This window comes from Hyperoodon ampullatus, assembly GCF_949752795.1.
Source record: "Hyperoodon ampullatus genome assembly, chromosome: 4".
Taxonomy (NCBI): domain Eukaryota; kingdom Metazoa; phylum Chordata; class Mammalia; order Artiodactyla; family Ziphiidae; genus Hyperoodon; species Hyperoodon ampullatus.
The window spans coordinates 134,337,072-134,353,384 of record NC_136917.1 but is presented as its reverse complement, the minus strand read 5'-3'; the positions used below and the strand labels follow the sequence as shown (position 1 = coordinate 134,353,384).

General features: G+C 40.7%; 1 protein-coding gene and 1 pseudogene across 2 annotated transcripts in view; one reads left to right on the top strand and one right to left on the bottom strand.

Annotated features, from left to right (window-relative positions):
• Nucleotides 1-16,313, bottom strand: part of ARL15 (ARF like GTPase 15) — a gene marked incomplete at its 5' end in the record, with an annotated part of 422,400 nt that overhangs the window by 368,259 nt on the left and 37,828 nt on the right. The gene's annotated exons all lie outside the window — the stretch shown is intronic.
• LOC307052211 (3-oxo-5-alpha-steroid 4-dehydrogenase 1-like) overlaps nucleotides 1-16,313 on the top strand; it is a 40,019-nt pseudogene that overhangs the window by 7,380 nt on the left and 16,326 nt on the right. The window contains exons 2-3 of the transcript in view: nucleotides 6,805-6,857; nucleotides 15,307-15,479. The product of the transcript in view is annotated as a 3-oxo-5-alpha-steroid 4-dehydrogenase 1-like (transcript). The remainder of the gene's footprint in view (nucleotides 1-6,804; nucleotides 6,858-15,306; nucleotides 15,480-16,313) is intronic.

Genomic DNA, 16,313 nt, shown 5'->3' with positions numbered 1-16,313 from the left:
GCTGAGGTTCTAGTAAACAAAGCTTCAACAAAGACACCATCCTTTGAACCAAGTTTAAGCCTTCTCCACCAGTTTTGGCCACTGACAGTCTCCGGGTCAGGGGATGAGGGTCAATCAGGATTGGTCAGAGTGACATGGTGGATCAGAGAGCTGGGTCACACCCACTCCCACATGGTACCAAGAGCAGTGCCCAAGTAATCAACATAATCAACACCAGGACGGGGAGTGGGGAGGGTCCTTAAGAAGGTTAAGAACTGATTGATTAAAAACAAAGTATCACCAAATGAAAATCTAAGCTCATTCAACTCAAGACAAGCAGGTTCTTTGCCAAGCCACAAGAGAAAACTGAAGTAGGCTGATGTTAAAGTTATAGTTAATTATATAATTTAGATAAGGAATCGGTTTGTTTAAAAGTAGGACACATTATAAGTAACTGTATAAGGTTAAGCAAACAGTGAGATTATCAGTACTTTTCTACGATAAAAGAACTTCCCCCAAATTCTGGCAATCTTTAAGCTAAAAGAACTTCCCAAATTTTGGTAGTCTTTTAAGATCACCAACACATTTCTTAAGAAACAGGTCAATCTAGTATTGGGAGATGGAGACTAGGGGAAGAGCCGGGGCGGGGGGAGGAATACAGTCAGAAAAACTAGACTATCGTGTACAAATTCTCTACCAATTTTTTTTTTTTTAAGTCTCCTGTGGATTAAATTAGGGATTGTCAAACACTGTTCCCAGGGAACAGTGATACTCTGTGTCTTGAAGAGAGGTATTCTGCTACCCAAAATCAGATCATGAAGATCCCTTGCCAGCTAGCAGAGGGGAAAAGTTAACAAGATTGTTCAAGATATGCTTACCTTTTTTAACCTTAGGTACTTTCTGTATAGCATGTCTACACCAGCCTCTGTTATATAAGGAATCTGATTTAATATAAGATTATATAATTAGTTATTTGAAGCTTCCCCCCACCCGCAACATTCTGGAGCGTCGCAGAAAGAATGTCATAACTTCTAGGGGCTCTGTTACTACTAAATGAGTTTGAGGTCCAATTAGAGCAATAGTGTGGAGTCTGTATTTCTGTTTCTGACTAATCTTAACATATAAGTTATAAAGAACTTGACAGGAGAAAAGTAACAGCATCTTTTAGTACAATGGTTCTAAATCACAAAGACCCTCGTGATGGTTTGGCATGAAAGGTCCTTGCAAAATATTTCTGATCCACAGTGCCTAGCTTGGTGTCTGACACATAGTAGGTACTTAGGTAGTTTGTCCTGAGGATGGAGACATGTGAACAGATAAGTATGTCCTTAAGTTACTTGGCCTGTGTGGCCTTGCTTTCCTCATCTGGAAAAGATCAAGATGGCAGGGGGTGGGGGTCAGACGGGGGGAGTTAAGTGTTGTCACAAAATTGATTGTTTCTGCACAATGTAATAGGAACTTGTCATTTGCAAATCATCTTAGTACAGGATGCTTTTTGCATGAGAGCACGTTGTGCTTTTCTTTCTATTCTGAACACTAGCAACATCTAAGTTCCTTTCCAGTCTTGCACAACCGTTTGCCTGCCTTTCAAAATCCTCACCCCACCCCTGTCATGATTTGCATGTGTTTCTATCACGTCCGTTTAGAGACAGGATCTGGAAAGAAAAGTGAACCATGATCTTGAGCCAATTATGGGCAGGGCCTGGTAACCTTGTTTTCACTAATCGAATCTTCAATTCTAGGAATTTATGTTCCCAGGAAAAGACTAGCTACTGACATGGACACATATATAATTACTTTAGATAATTTTCCAAACTCTAATCCAAATCATTGTTCTTATTCTTGCACTTACTCTTTGTTTTAATGGCTGGAAAGGGGAGTGTTAAATTAATTAAACAAGGGAGCCATTAGACTGAGGTGGCTTAAATGCTTGAGTAGCCTCCATAAGCAAACCTAAGCCTGAAATGCTTCAAAATCAAAACCTAAGGTCAGCTGATCATAATCAGTCAACCAGGTTTTCCCCCAAAAAATGCAACCACTTAAACGATAGCCAATCAAATCATGTCCTTGTTTTGCTTCTGCCTCTTTTCTATAAAAGCCTTCCCCCTAGTCCCTGTTGGTGGATCGCTCCTAACCACTTCTGGCTTGGTGCTGCCCAATTCAAATCAGTAAGCACTCAAATAATCTCTTCAAGTTTTTAATGTGCCTCAGTTTATCTTTTAACAGATGTTAAAAAGAAATGTGACAGAAACAAAAGGTAATGTAAAGAGTTTAAAATATGCTAATCACCCTATACATAAATGCATGGAAAAATACAACTCACTAGTAAAAGTGCAAATTAAAAATCACTATTAGTTTGATAAAAGATATTTTAAAAATTAACACAATTTTATCTTAGGTGGTCAAGATTTTGTTTTGTTTCCCTTTAAATTATAGTATCTAGACTTGAGATAAGGAGGTCTACAAGAGGGCAATCCCTTGCATGCCTAGCTGAAGTGCGAAGTGTATGTCTCTGGAAGGATACTAGTAAAACATTATTGGGGAGGGAAAAAAACCTTCAAATGGTCCATACCTTTGACTCAATAATTTCACATCTAGGAACTTGTATTACAGAACTAATCATAGATGTTTATATTAGAAGTGAGTTACTGCCTATCCTGTCCATAACCCCATTAGGGCAATCCCACCCCAAACCAAGGCCCAGCACACTGATCCAGAGGCAAGTCCTTCACCCAAGAGGGACTCAGCCAACACCCGACTTGTGACCTGAGCCAGAAAATAACTGGGCCAAATTCCTCTCTATTAGGAATTCTTATTTGGGCACTAAATCATCCTTGAAGGCTTTGGATCTAAGGGGCTATGAGCCAGGGTCAGGACCAGTGACTGTGTGGAGCCACCTTCAACATAAATAAGCAGCTAAGTTGTTTGATTCATATTTGTAATAATCATGTATTTAATTTCAAAATTAAAAAGAAATGCCAAAATTTTTGGTAAGAAATAACCCAAGTATCTGGTTGCTTGGCAGTGAAGAGGCTACTGGTTTCCTGTTCGTAAAAACCTGCCTCCTTTCTAAGCCCACATAAAGTAAGGGCCTCCAGCAAAACAAGGATAGGTACTTGTTTTCAGACCACAATTGTTGGTTTCTTCTCTCCCGTTGGTTTCTTTTCAGAGCTGTATATAAACTCAGGAGTATTGACTTACATTATTTGCTGCCAAAATCAAAACACCTTGTATTTGCAAAACTGTAGACATCAGCTAAGTCAGCCAGAATGTCAGAACCACAGGTTGCTGGTGCTTAACGCACTCCAGACATCAACCCATCCTCCTACCGCAGATGGATACTCACAGAGGGGCATCAAACTTTTATTCTATTCATGTATTATTTCTAGCTAGCCCCATTAAAAACAAAAAGGATCTGAAGCCGCTTACAATTAAAGAGAAAATTGGGATGTTGGGAAAAGAATAATTACAAATTTTTAAAGAGGTATGCTCTAGGAGCATCTACATTTTCTTGGAAGTCCTGGATCACAAACTGATCCTAAATCCAAACATAATTCCCACACTATCCCCAGAATAGCTCCAGAATACACACACTCCCACGGCACTTGAACTCTGGCTTGGGCCAGAGTCCCCAAGGCAGCTCAAGATCCTCTGGAACAAAGAAAAGCCACTCAGATCAGAAGTGGGGTGGAGGGACAGGGGCTTGAGACGCAAAGCCCAGGTTCACCCTAAGAGTCAGTGATCAAGCCAGAGCTGCTGAGAAGCATGAGGACCAAAGGACCCACCCAGGGCCCCCCTGGGCCAAGATGAGGTGGGTAGAGGGCGGCACGGCGGTAGGATGGGAAAGCCATGAGGCCAGAGGTAGCTGATGTCACGGACTCCGCAGGGCACACATCTTTTGAGACATAAAGCACAATACAGACCAGTCCAAAGGGGAATGGCAATACTGTACTCAGGCCAGGCAGCGACTTCAACCCTCAATTTCCAGTGGAGACACAGTCCCCGACTCCTGCCAAGCTCTGCTCTCAGCTGTGAGTTCAGGCCAGGGTGGCCTACAAGGGATGGGGCGATCATACAGAGGGAGCCTAACAGAGTGCACCTGGGCTAGCTCAGAGCCAACCCCACACCCATCACGAATCTAAACAAGGAGCAGAAAGCCTGGTGCGACCCAGTGAGAACTCACACATCTGAACAGGCAGGGCCACACTCCCCTACCACCACCGCCAACACACACACACACACATACGCACATACACACACACACTCTTAACCTTGGGGTTGGCTGCTGTCAAACAGTTCTGTTATCAATTCCTGACTATTCATGCAAGAGGCACAGATACCTAAGTAAACTAAAAAACTACTGATCATCCTAAATCATTTCTTTCCAGGATTAAAAATGTGATTTTGCAGCAACTCAGTATTTCTGTTGATTCACTTACCCTACACATCTCCTCCTTCCCAACACTGATATTAGTTGAAATTCTCTGAAACGGACTGAAAGGGAAATCTAAACATAGGTTAGAGGTGAGTGAGACCTAATCTAAATCTAAACGGCCCAGGATCTTAACAGGCTTTCATAGTTAAGAGGTTATACATAGCCAGACATTCAAAAATCAACTGTATCTTATACACTGCAAGGGAGGTAAATGACTACAATAAATTTTATCTCAGAGAAAAAACAAACATGTGGAATGACCGAGTAATCTGCTCTCTGCCAAATAGAACAATCAGTAGTGTATAACATCATTATATGTTCTTAACAACATCATAATTACAACATTGCTTTTAGTTAGCAAAATGTTTTCTCACTCCAGGCCAGCAACCAGACTGTAATGCAGATACCAAACATTGACCAAAAAAAAAAAAAAAAAAATCACAGAAAAGCCTGTCTACCCAGAACACCCTTAGAGTTTCCACCCCCTTGACTGGTACAAGTGACTCAGTTACTACAGACACACAAAAATGTGACAAGTGCTAGAATTTATTCTGCAGTCTGAAATCAGTTCCCCAAATGAACCAACATGTGTTAGCTTTCAAGTCTGACGCAAACCTTTGCTCAAGACCTGGAGGGGAGGAAAGGCCTAACGCACTCCCTCAGCCATCCCACCGCGAGATGCCTGGTATGGCCACCCTTAATGTCACCCCTTCTGAATGTGCACTCTGTATTCTGCACTTTTCTCCCTACACCCTTCCCACCCCCACCCAGAGCTGCCCAGAGGTACAAGGCAAACCACGTTTCTCTACACAGAAAGGGAAGAAGAGCAAGTGTGGTTCCTCCAACCCCAATTCCCATGGTCCCATCCTTATCTCAGGATAGCTGGCGCTCTCACAACCCAGGCAGTTTTATCTTCATGGTCATAACTATACAGATACCAAGCTACCACTTCCTCTTTGACATCAGATTCATTACAATGAATTCCAGAACTCCAAATTGTTTTCTTTAGAGATGTGTAAAGGTACTATCTGCTTCTTCTGAGTCTGGTCTCTCACCTTTGGAAGCCCAGGAACTAATTAAAGACTCAAACAAGTCTCAAAGTAGACACAAATGCCAAAAGAACAACAGGGCTCTGGTTAAGCTGACTTACTACTTAAGAAGTAAAAATCCTCCTGATTTCAACCCATATTTGAGAAAATTCCTTATGAAATGCACAGAGTATCTTCCCTGTCTTAGAGGGGCAGGGTGCTCTAAACAGGATGAAACTCAGGTTGTTGTCAAACATGAGACTCTGACAATGACTCAAGGGTCATCCTTCTGGACACAGAATCATAGAGTTGGACGAAACTTGCAGGTGCCATAGTCAAACCCCTTGTCTTACAAATGGGGATGCCAAGCTCAGGAGAGATGAAGAAATGTGCCCCCAATCATATAATCATCACTTTTCAATGTATCCCAATCTGAGTCATCAATTAATGACACTCCCAGTTCCCCCAAATCACCCAAGCTCAGTACTCAGAATGCAGCCTAGTTAATGAGTAAACCCTGGGCTTCTCTGCATAGGCCTTAGCAGTATGAGCCAAAGAAAAACGTTTCGTCTGCTTCTCATCTCACCTCCTGGAGGGTGACGGGCCATAGGAAGCAAGACCCGCTCTCATGTGCTGGGAGTGAGGGGCTGCAGAGTGTTAACAGTGTTTCCCAGGTCAGAAGGTAACCCCAACATGACTTCCCTACGGACCCAACAGGAGCGCATCACGGTGTCACTGGGGTCATTAACAACACAGTATTGCAAGTCACATCCATCCTGTGGGAGAATGCCTGGACCGTGATGGCCTGTAGGAGGTAACACTTTCTTCTTGCCAACTACACCCATTAATAGACCTCATTGTTATTTTAAAATGCCTGGTGTTTGTTATTTTAAAATGCCTGGTGTTCATGGTTCACAATCCAGTTGGACCACATGATTTAACAAGTTAGATTTGATAAGATGTCCCACCATGTTCAAATTTATCAAGCTAACCCAGAAGGGCCTTCCAGAATAATCAGCTGTATGGCTGTTAGCACAACTGACACCGTCTAGGACCCGTACAGTTCCTCCTGTCCTTCCACTGGCCCTACCTAGGACTGTACCGTGAGGTAAATCACTTCTCTATTGTCAAGGGCTTTATAGTTAATAGATACTGTTTAATAAACATTACGACCAAGTGGCCTCTATACTCTGTTAGTCCCCAAACAATGATGAAGACCTTTACTGACATACTCTCAGCACCCACAAGACTAGTTACACATTCATACATCTGGACTTAGGAATGCACTTCCAATTTCCTAGCATGTAGCCCCATACCCTGGGTTAACTTTAAAATTGTCCCAGTGCCCCCTTGGCGGTGCAGAGTACAGCTGCGAATGCCTCCAATCAATGTCCAGCTGATCCAGATCCCGCCCTGTAAGTTATCCTATAAGAAACTGAGCCATTGATTATATATGGAGCTGCCTAGTTTTCTGGTCTCAATCTACCTTCTCATTTCAGTGGGCACTTTTCACTCCTTCCATCCTCCAACATCAGTAGTTCCCTCAAAGGGTCAGGATGCTGTCTTATCTCTAGAGTCTAGCACTTTCATTGACATACAGTAGATACTCAACAGATATTTGTCAAATTGAACTGGTCCTATGTTGCTTATGGAAATATTGGGACTAAATATGCAGAAAAAAAACAGAGAACTTCAATAGACTGGGTTTTAATTTATTACATTTGTAATCATACAGCATATGCACTGAAAATATCCTTAGAGAATATCCACTCTAGTTCTCTTCTACGTAGCAGAAAACAGGCTCAGGACAGGTAGTGAATATCCCATATTTACCTGTTACACAGGTTACAAAGCTGGAACCCCCCCTTCTCTCTCTAATACACATACACACACCATTGCTACCACCTCTTTTTAGGGAAACTAGGAAGTCATTTGCTCTTATCATCTAGGGATGAACAAGCAAAAATTCCAATGAGACTCTAGTTAATTGGATTCCCAATCAAATTGAGGTTTCACATTAATGTGCCCCAGAGGATAATGTGCTATGTTTAAATTAATAGTGTAATAAATTAAATTAATACTTAATGTGCTACATTTATCCATGATATTGCATGTTTTCAATACAAGGTCACCCCTGAAAATCATTAAGTCAGTAGAAGAATGTGTACTCTGAGATGAAAGCTTACATGCATGTTAAGGGCCATTTCGTTTCAGGATCTGCTATCTCAACCTCTTTCATTTAAGAAATCTATTTTCCAACAAACCTTTCTATACATAAAGCATCCATCTCCCACACACAATCCTAAATTTAAATGGATATTCCTGCCTCTCTTCAACAACCTTTTTTTTTTCCCCCCTAAGATTTAAGCCACCATCTAAGCTTCTGGTTTTGATGCTGCTTTACAAATGAGGCTGGATTCACAAGAAGCAGAATTAGGGGTGATTTTTAGTGAGAATTTCATTCAAACTTATCATTTTCAGAAGAGAATAGCAAGGCCCAGATTATAAAATATTTTGCCCAACATTATTCAAGTAAACAGCAGGGCCTAAATCAGAACCTGCCTTTGCAATCCACAAATCTGCCTGCCTTTATGGCACTGATTTTTAGACTCTCAAAGGACTAGTACTGAAAAACTGTCTCTTCCCTAAAACATGACCAAATCCCAGTAATCTATTTTCATTCTCGTTAATAACCATATTCCTATTTCATATTCCATGTCTAGACTGCTAGGTTTTGTTCTTTCTTCCCATGACAGCAATTATTTTCTCCTATCTCTAATAAGTAAAATAATGGTAAAGTATACTGATCTTTCCCTCCTGCCAGCAAAGCTGAGAGCCCCTTCTTGTATTCTTCATGTGAGCTCATTAAAATGAACATTTTTAAAATTTTAAATCTGTTAAAAGTTTTATCAAAGTTCTACATTAGCTTAATTTCTGCCCCCCAACACACACACACGCAAAATTCAGTTTGTGATCCTTTCAAATTAAAAGTTTAGACAGGAAATTAGATGATGAAATTCAGCAAAATGAACAGGCACTTTAATTCCTCTTGCCAGACACCAGCAACAGAAAGTAGCATTTGGGAACATAATGGACATAACGGGAGTCATTGGGCAGTAAAACTTCTGGCTTATCTTTTCCTCTAGGTTGAATTCATGTGATGGGGTGGAAAAACAGGATAACAATATAGCAAATTTTCCATACTGCTGCCTACAATTGTTGGGGAAATGTTAAGGCAGAGATTACAGGACCAATGGCATAGCACTGTGTTGTTGTTGTTGTTGTTGTTTTTAACATTAGTCATAGGCTAAAGTGAATTATGCATTTATAAAAAATAAAAGCACAAAAAATTCTAATATTAACAATTCTGTGATAACCCAACTATAATTAATAGCTTGCATTTTGAACCTGTACCAGATAAAGCTGAAGAATGGTAGTTGAAATGTCCCAGTTAACCTATCATTGTCACTGTTAACAAATAAAACAAGACTAGAGAGCATTCAAATATAATGAAGCATATTTTGTTAAAAAATTTTTCTACCTCCACAGCAATGACAGAGAAAAAGGAACCACAATTTTTAAAAGATAAAGACTAAAGGGAAAAGGTAGTATTTTAATCATGGAGTATAAAATAATAAGATGAATGTATGCTTCCTAGCCCACTGTCCAGAACCCAGAATCATATTGTGACTTATCAATGTTATTTTTAGTGACCAGCTGACAATTTGAGTGTATTTGCCTTCAATTTTGTTGAAATTTTGTCAATTTTGAAGAACTGAAAATGACTTAACTGGTCATATTAGAGTTGTTCACTTCCTCAACACCATATTTTGAATTTTTCCTTTGTTTTGTGCCCTGCAGGGTTTTATATCTGAGGCCAATACACCATGAAAAGACTCAGAAGTGAGAGCAGTGGCTTCTCTCTTAACTGGAAGTAAGGTAGTTGTGAAAGGGGGGTGATAGAAGAATTTATATAGATGGACACTGATTTCCTTAACAATCATCTCAGTGTTAGAGCACCTCTTAGAATGTCTTTGTGTATCCCAGGGGCAGGTATTACCAATTCCAACCCACAGACTGGAGCTCTGTTCATGCATTCATTCATTCCAAAAATATTCTCTGAGCGCCTGCAACATGTCAGGCACTTATCTAGGTACTGGAGGTACAACACTGAACGAAACAAGTAAGACTCCCTGCCTTCATGGACCTTCCAAGTCAGAGTGCACCATCTGTGAAATGTGAGATTGGTGCTATAACCAGAGCTGCCCGAGCCTCCTGGAGTCTGGGCAAAGCTCTCTCTTCTCCCCAACCCAAAGAACCATATACCTATTCAGTCAATGCATAGTTATTGAGCACCAACTACACGCCAGAGCCCTAGCTAAACTCAAAGGAATATGGAAGACACAGAATGATTCTTCAATATACAATAAGCATAAAGCCTCTCATTCAGATTCACTTTGTATAATATTCTAAGTCAATGTTTAAATAAATTTGAGTTCTACAAAGCAAAGACCAAATGATCACCAGGGTCAATTATATTCTTCTCTATATACATAATATTAATCTATTTACTCTGCTTAAAATCTAAAACACAATTGTGTTCCCAAATTATGGATGTAAGTAAACCATAGCCTTGATAGTGACTGCATTCTAAAATAATTTTTAATCCTTGACAAAAACAAGTTTTTTTCCCTATCAAGGCAAAAGTACTAGTCCTAAGGACTAAACACTAAACATTTGTCAAGAAAACAAAGTCAGGACTTCCCTGGTGGTCCAATGGTTAAGACTCTGTGCTCCCAGTGCAGTGGGCCCGGGTTCCATCCCTGGTCAGGGAACTAGATCCCACATGCCAGAACTCAGATCCCACCTGCCGCAACTAAGACCCGGCACAGACAAATAAATAAATAAATATTAGAAAAAGAAGAAGAAGAAAAACAGAAAAAACTTAAAAAAAAAAAAAAACAAAGTCAACCATCTGTGAAAAGAGATAACATAAAAATACGCATTTCCTAGGGTGGAAATTTCCATCAACCAGACACACTCTTGTTAAGGACCACCATGTCATTTATATTGGGAAATATTAAACATTTTAAGTTCCTAAGCTAAATGATTCTACATGTTTATCAAGAACAGAGCCCCTCCACCTAACCACACAGCTACAATTGATAATAACCAAATGAAGCTTTCCAAAAGGCCTTTGTAAAGAATGATCCCCATGCAACTAGTCAATTTTCTACTGCCTCTTTTTTGTGTTGCCTTTTAAATCAGGATATCTACAGTCAAGAAAGGAGAAATATTATACATCATAAATAAAGTTGAGTTAACAGAGAATATATAATTAGAATTTCTTCTCCACTTGAGATAATAGACTTGCAGTTTATAGCCACTATTTCATACCATTAAGCCTTGAAAGGGAAGGCAGCTAGCACACCCTGAAAGCTGAACTCTTAACTCTGCTTTCAACTGCACAACAGCCTAACCAAGAGAACAACCTGGAATAAACTATATTGTTTATTAACACTGTAACCCAAATGAAGGAAAACGCTCTCTAAGGTTTCATCTAGATCAAAATATCCCAAGTCAAAAAAAAAAAAAATTTCTGAAACTTCAGCAAGCCATATTGAATTTAGACAGTCCCTTGCCTGACCTCAAAATATGGTACAAAGTTATAATGAAAAGATATAATATAGATTATGTCGTAAATACATAAAGGATACTATAGCCTCCAAATAGGGTATAGTCTGTGAATTCTGGGTAAAGTCAGAAAATATCAGCCCCAGATTTAGGTTAATTATAAATTTTAAAAAATATATCAATCACCAATGATGAGATAAATTGGCATCATGTACCCCTAATAAGATGCAATGACGATATGATGTCACCTCCGTAATATTCCTGCCAAAATTTTTTAACATGAGTCTAATCATGATGGAACAGTTACACAGGTCTAAACTGGAAGACGTTCTGCAAAATAACTGGCCTGGCCCTTTCAGAAATGTCTTTGAATAAAAGACAAAAAAAAAAAAAAGAAAAGAAAATATTAAGAAACTAAATTCAACAAAGTCATATTGAACATCTACTGCCTGGAGGGTAGTAAAGTGTGTTGGGTAAGGGTTTAGAATTCAGCATAAATCCACTCAAATTCTAGCTCCAAATCGTGTCTCCTCCATGTAGAAAAGACATTTAAGCACACTATGCCCCTGTTGTCTCTCTATCAAATGAGGATAATTATAGCTTCTTCTTCACAAGATTGTAGAGAATTAAATGATTTCACCTATAAAGGCCTTAGCACACTTAGTAAGTGCTCAGTAAATGTGAGTGGTGATAAATAATGATGTTGGTGGTAAAGAGCCATCAGATGCTGGGGGTAAAGGGAGAAACAGAATGACGGGGTCACTGCCCTTGGTGAGCTTACAGTTAGAGGAAAATTAACAGGAAATTCTAAGACTGTGAAATACAGGTACTTTGGCTGGTGAAAGACTCTAGAGTGCAAAGAAAGGGACACCTTAGAAAGAGCATTTAATCCAGGTATTGGAGGTCATGGAGGGCTTCCCAGAAGAGGTGACAGCTCACCATTCCAGGATGAGAGGATAGCACGTACAAAGTGCCGGAAGTAAAAAAGAGAACAGACCAAGAGCTGAAGATAGATGAGTATGCCTGGAATATACAATGCTGGAGGTGGAAGAGGAGATAGAGAGAGAAGGCTACATGGACAAGCAGGGCCAACCCACGCAGGGCACCTTATAAACTTTGTTAAGGATTCTGGGCTTTAACTTAAGAGCAATGGGAGGCTACGGAGACGTTTACAGCATAAACAGATATGCATTTCACAGTTATGCTGATTACAGAAGGGAGAAGTGGATTGAGAGGGGGCAAGATTGGAAAGGGATGACCAGCTAGGAGGAGACTGTTAGGGTTTTCCAGGCAAAAAAAAAAATGGTGATGCTAGAACCTGGGTAATAGCAGCAAAGAGGAGAGATGACTAGGATGGGAGAGGTCCAAACCTGGGGACCGGTAAGATGATGAGGCTGGGGAGAGCTGAGGCCTGAGTTCAGTTCCCGGCGTGGCCGCTGGAGGCGCTGTTGCGCCAGTCACGGAGAAAGGAAGCATGGTCCATGAGCGGGTTTGGGGTGGGAAGAGAGTGGGGTCAGACGGGTCAGGCTCAGCGTGAAGGGCCAGCCGAGTGGAGCTGTGCTGGAGTCACAAAGGTCTGCAGCAGACAAGCCTTGTGGTGAGAGGAAAGGATACATTCTACATTCCCCAGAATAAAACACCTAAACCAAACAGATTTTATCTTGTTCTTATATGGGCTCCAATTTCAAAAGATGATTTAAAAAAAAAAAACAACATAGCATTCCTGTCAATCTCACACATTTCATGGTGTAACTCTCTTACTGTATAAACAGAGAGTAGGATGGATATTTGTGGCTCTCAACAAGTTCATTAAACCTCAAACTTTAAATCCCCCTGCCAGGAAAGTTAGCAACATTAGCCAGATATTCTTGCTCTACTTGAGCACATTATTTTGTTTATTAAAGAAAGCAAGCAATCATCAACTCTCACCTCCTAGATTATAAAGCATATAACCTTCCACTTACACCCTTCAAAATAAAATTGTCAAAATACAAATGTACACTAACCACGTGTCTGTGCACAAAAGTACATATAATATGCTGATATTTGTAAATAAAATACTAGACTTGATCTTGGCCCATAAAGCCTCAGTTATCCATCCAACCAGAAGGCAGACTTGTCACGAACACAAAATCACTCTTGTTGCCCCACTAGGTGCTCATTCAGCGTGTGCACCGGCAATGCGGACTCTCCTCCACACCTTCCTCAGGGCGTACTGCCCTGTCTGAAGCTGAAGTGCAGATCAATTTGCTTTAGCTTATTTCCTCACGAGACAGCAAATTGTCCCCCAATGTCCATTCTCTTCTCCCCGTTAGGAATAGAACCCCCAGAGTCTTAGCTCCTCAACAGAGTCCCCATTTCTAAGCCTCTCCTGCAGTGACACAGTCATGTGACTCAATTTCCAGGACTTGGGAGGTATGGGGAGGTGTGCAGAACTTCCAGGTCACACCCATAAAGGGAACTGCTTGGCCTCCATTCCTCTTTCCCAAAAAACTAACAGACACAGGAGTGGTGAGCTGTCTTCAACCTACACAGGAGCAGAATAAACTAGGCAATGGAAGAACATGCTAGAAGGAGCCTGAGTCTCTAAAGGACTCATGCAGCAAAGGGCTAGATTCCAAACTGACTACCGGCTTAGAATCTGATATGAAATAGAAACTTATCTCTGTTTAAGCCACTGTTATTTTGATCTTCACTACAACAGCCAAACCAATAACTTAATTCATTTCCGTTCCATTAAGGTCTCCAATTATGCTGAATTTCTTCAATTAACGTGTGCCTCCCTTTGTCTTGGAGCTTTTCATTTCTTTATTAGGACTGCAGACATCTCAGCATCCCACACAATTTAGAATAAATATTTAAGCTGGAGCCTTCAAGGAGCACAAAAAACAGGGACAGTCAACACCACTCCTCTCCACACGGTCATGTATTAAAGCTGCTCTTTAGTTTGTTCCCAGAGCAAAGACTTGCAGAGCCCATATGCGGGACTGCCAGTCTGTCTGACACATATTTAACCTTGGTGTTGTACTGACAGTAACATCCTAAACCCGGCATCAGGATTGCCTACCTTGATTTCCTTTCCCTCCAGGAATGATGACAGGAATGAGTCCTCTACACTTTCCTCTTTGGTGCCTGTGGTACACAGCATGCTGCTTCCCTTCCCCTCCTCCATGAGGTGTCCATGTCCTAATCCTCAAAACCCATGACTATGTTACCCTACGTGGCAAAAAGGGGGCGTCACAGGTGTGATTAAGTTAAGGATCTTGAGATGGGAATGGGAAGCTTGGCCTGGATTATCCAGGTGTGCCCAATTTCATTACTAGGGTCCTTATAAAGAGAGAGAGAGAGGATTATTAGACGTGTTAGAGAAGATGTGATGACAGGAACAGAGATGTGACAAATGGAGAAGCTGAAGTGAAGCCACTGCTAGAAGGGGGCCAAGAGCAAAGGAATACAGGCAGCCACCAAAGGTAAGGATCAGATTGTCCTCTAGAGCCTCCAGAAAGAATGCAGCCCTGCCAACATCTTGGTTTTAGCCCGGTGAGACCCACTTCAGACTTCTGACCTTCAGAATGATCAGAGAATAAATATATGTTGCTTTAAGCTACTAAATTTGTGGTAATTTATCTCAGCAGCAAAAGGAAACAAATACAGTGTCCTTACAAGTAGCACTATATGTTGTAAAACCTCAAAGTTTAGGGCAGGATTTGTTCAGACTTAAAGAACTAGATTAAAATAAGTTTTAATAATATACAATATTACTAATCGTATTATTAATAATGATATACAACTGTTGTGCCATTTATTCTAATAGATAGCCCTCCCTGCCCCCTCCTTAAAAATAAAGTCACAGAAGTTGAATATGAGCATTGTGTGGCAGGTACAAACAAATGTTACAGTTCGGTAAAAGGATAATCACTACCCACTACTGAATGCATCTGTATCTCAGGATGAATCTACATGCCATTTTCACAAACGCTGTGATTGTTCTAAAGGATGTATGTTTTCTCTGCTAGTAAAATAGCATTTGATAGTTTCTGCAAAGTCAAAAGAAGAATTTAAAGAGTTTTTAAAGCTCTTATTATTAACCAAAATCACTAGCCACACACAATACTTTACTGCTATTATTTAGTTCAAATCTCATTCATCACTAGATTGAGTTTTAGTTCACGCAGGGGTTGGGTACGGAGAGGGAACAATCAGCCCATAGGGTCCGTGTGCTTCAAACAGTACCATCCTGGAGGAGGCGAGATTAACTGGCCCGGCTTCATTCATCTCGGCCTCCGAGCTTTCAGTTTTGACCAAAGGGGTTCGCACTCCAACAAGGAAGGTGGCTAGATGCCCAAATGACCACTCCAACCCTCACCCCGCTTCTAGCCACCACCAGCTGGTTGTCCACCACGGTGCTCTGGCTCTGATAACAATAACAGTTTCTAACTCAGAGACGTCTGGGAACAACTGCAAGTCCCTTTGAGGGTATTTACCCTGACATTCCAAAGGGAAGTCCTAAACTATGCCCTAGCATGCCCTCTAGCCCAGAGTTAATCCACACCTGACTGCCAAAGGTTCATTTCAAGATCACTTTCTCAAGTATGGCCTGTTGCCATTGCTCGAATTTCAAAAAAAACATAGACCCACAATTGTGATGTAAACTCTTGGCCTGGACTTACTTCCCCTTCTTCTTCCTGACCAGAACCCAGTGAATGTTGTTTAATACCCAAAATAGTCTAGATTCACATAACAGGTCTTCTTTTGTTTCAAAAACTAAATTACCTCTTTGTAAGACATCAGGATATCACATTTGAGAGAACGCACTCTCTGTCCTGTGCTACATGGCACAGGAAAGGGAGTTACCTCCTCAGAGCAGATGCTTCATCTAAGGACCTTCTTCTGTTTTGCTGTTTCAATTTGTCCTAGCATTTGGGTTTGGGAGTGGCTATCACTCCATCACTGATAGTGCGTAAGTTTCTCTACCCACACCTTAAGATCCCTGCCTAGAAAACTGAGGTAGGATTTGTTTTCTTCAGCTTCCTGAGTTAAGGCACTCTAAACAAACATCATTTCCTTTCCATGTCTAGAGAAAGCTCTGTCCACTTCAAACACTGGAGAGAAAAGTGGAAGTCATGCAAAGGACAGCCTTTGTTTTCTCTGAGTAACGATTTTTATTAAACTGTTTAATATTTAAGGTTCAGTATGCACTCACCTGCATACAACACATTTACTTTTTTTTTTAAATA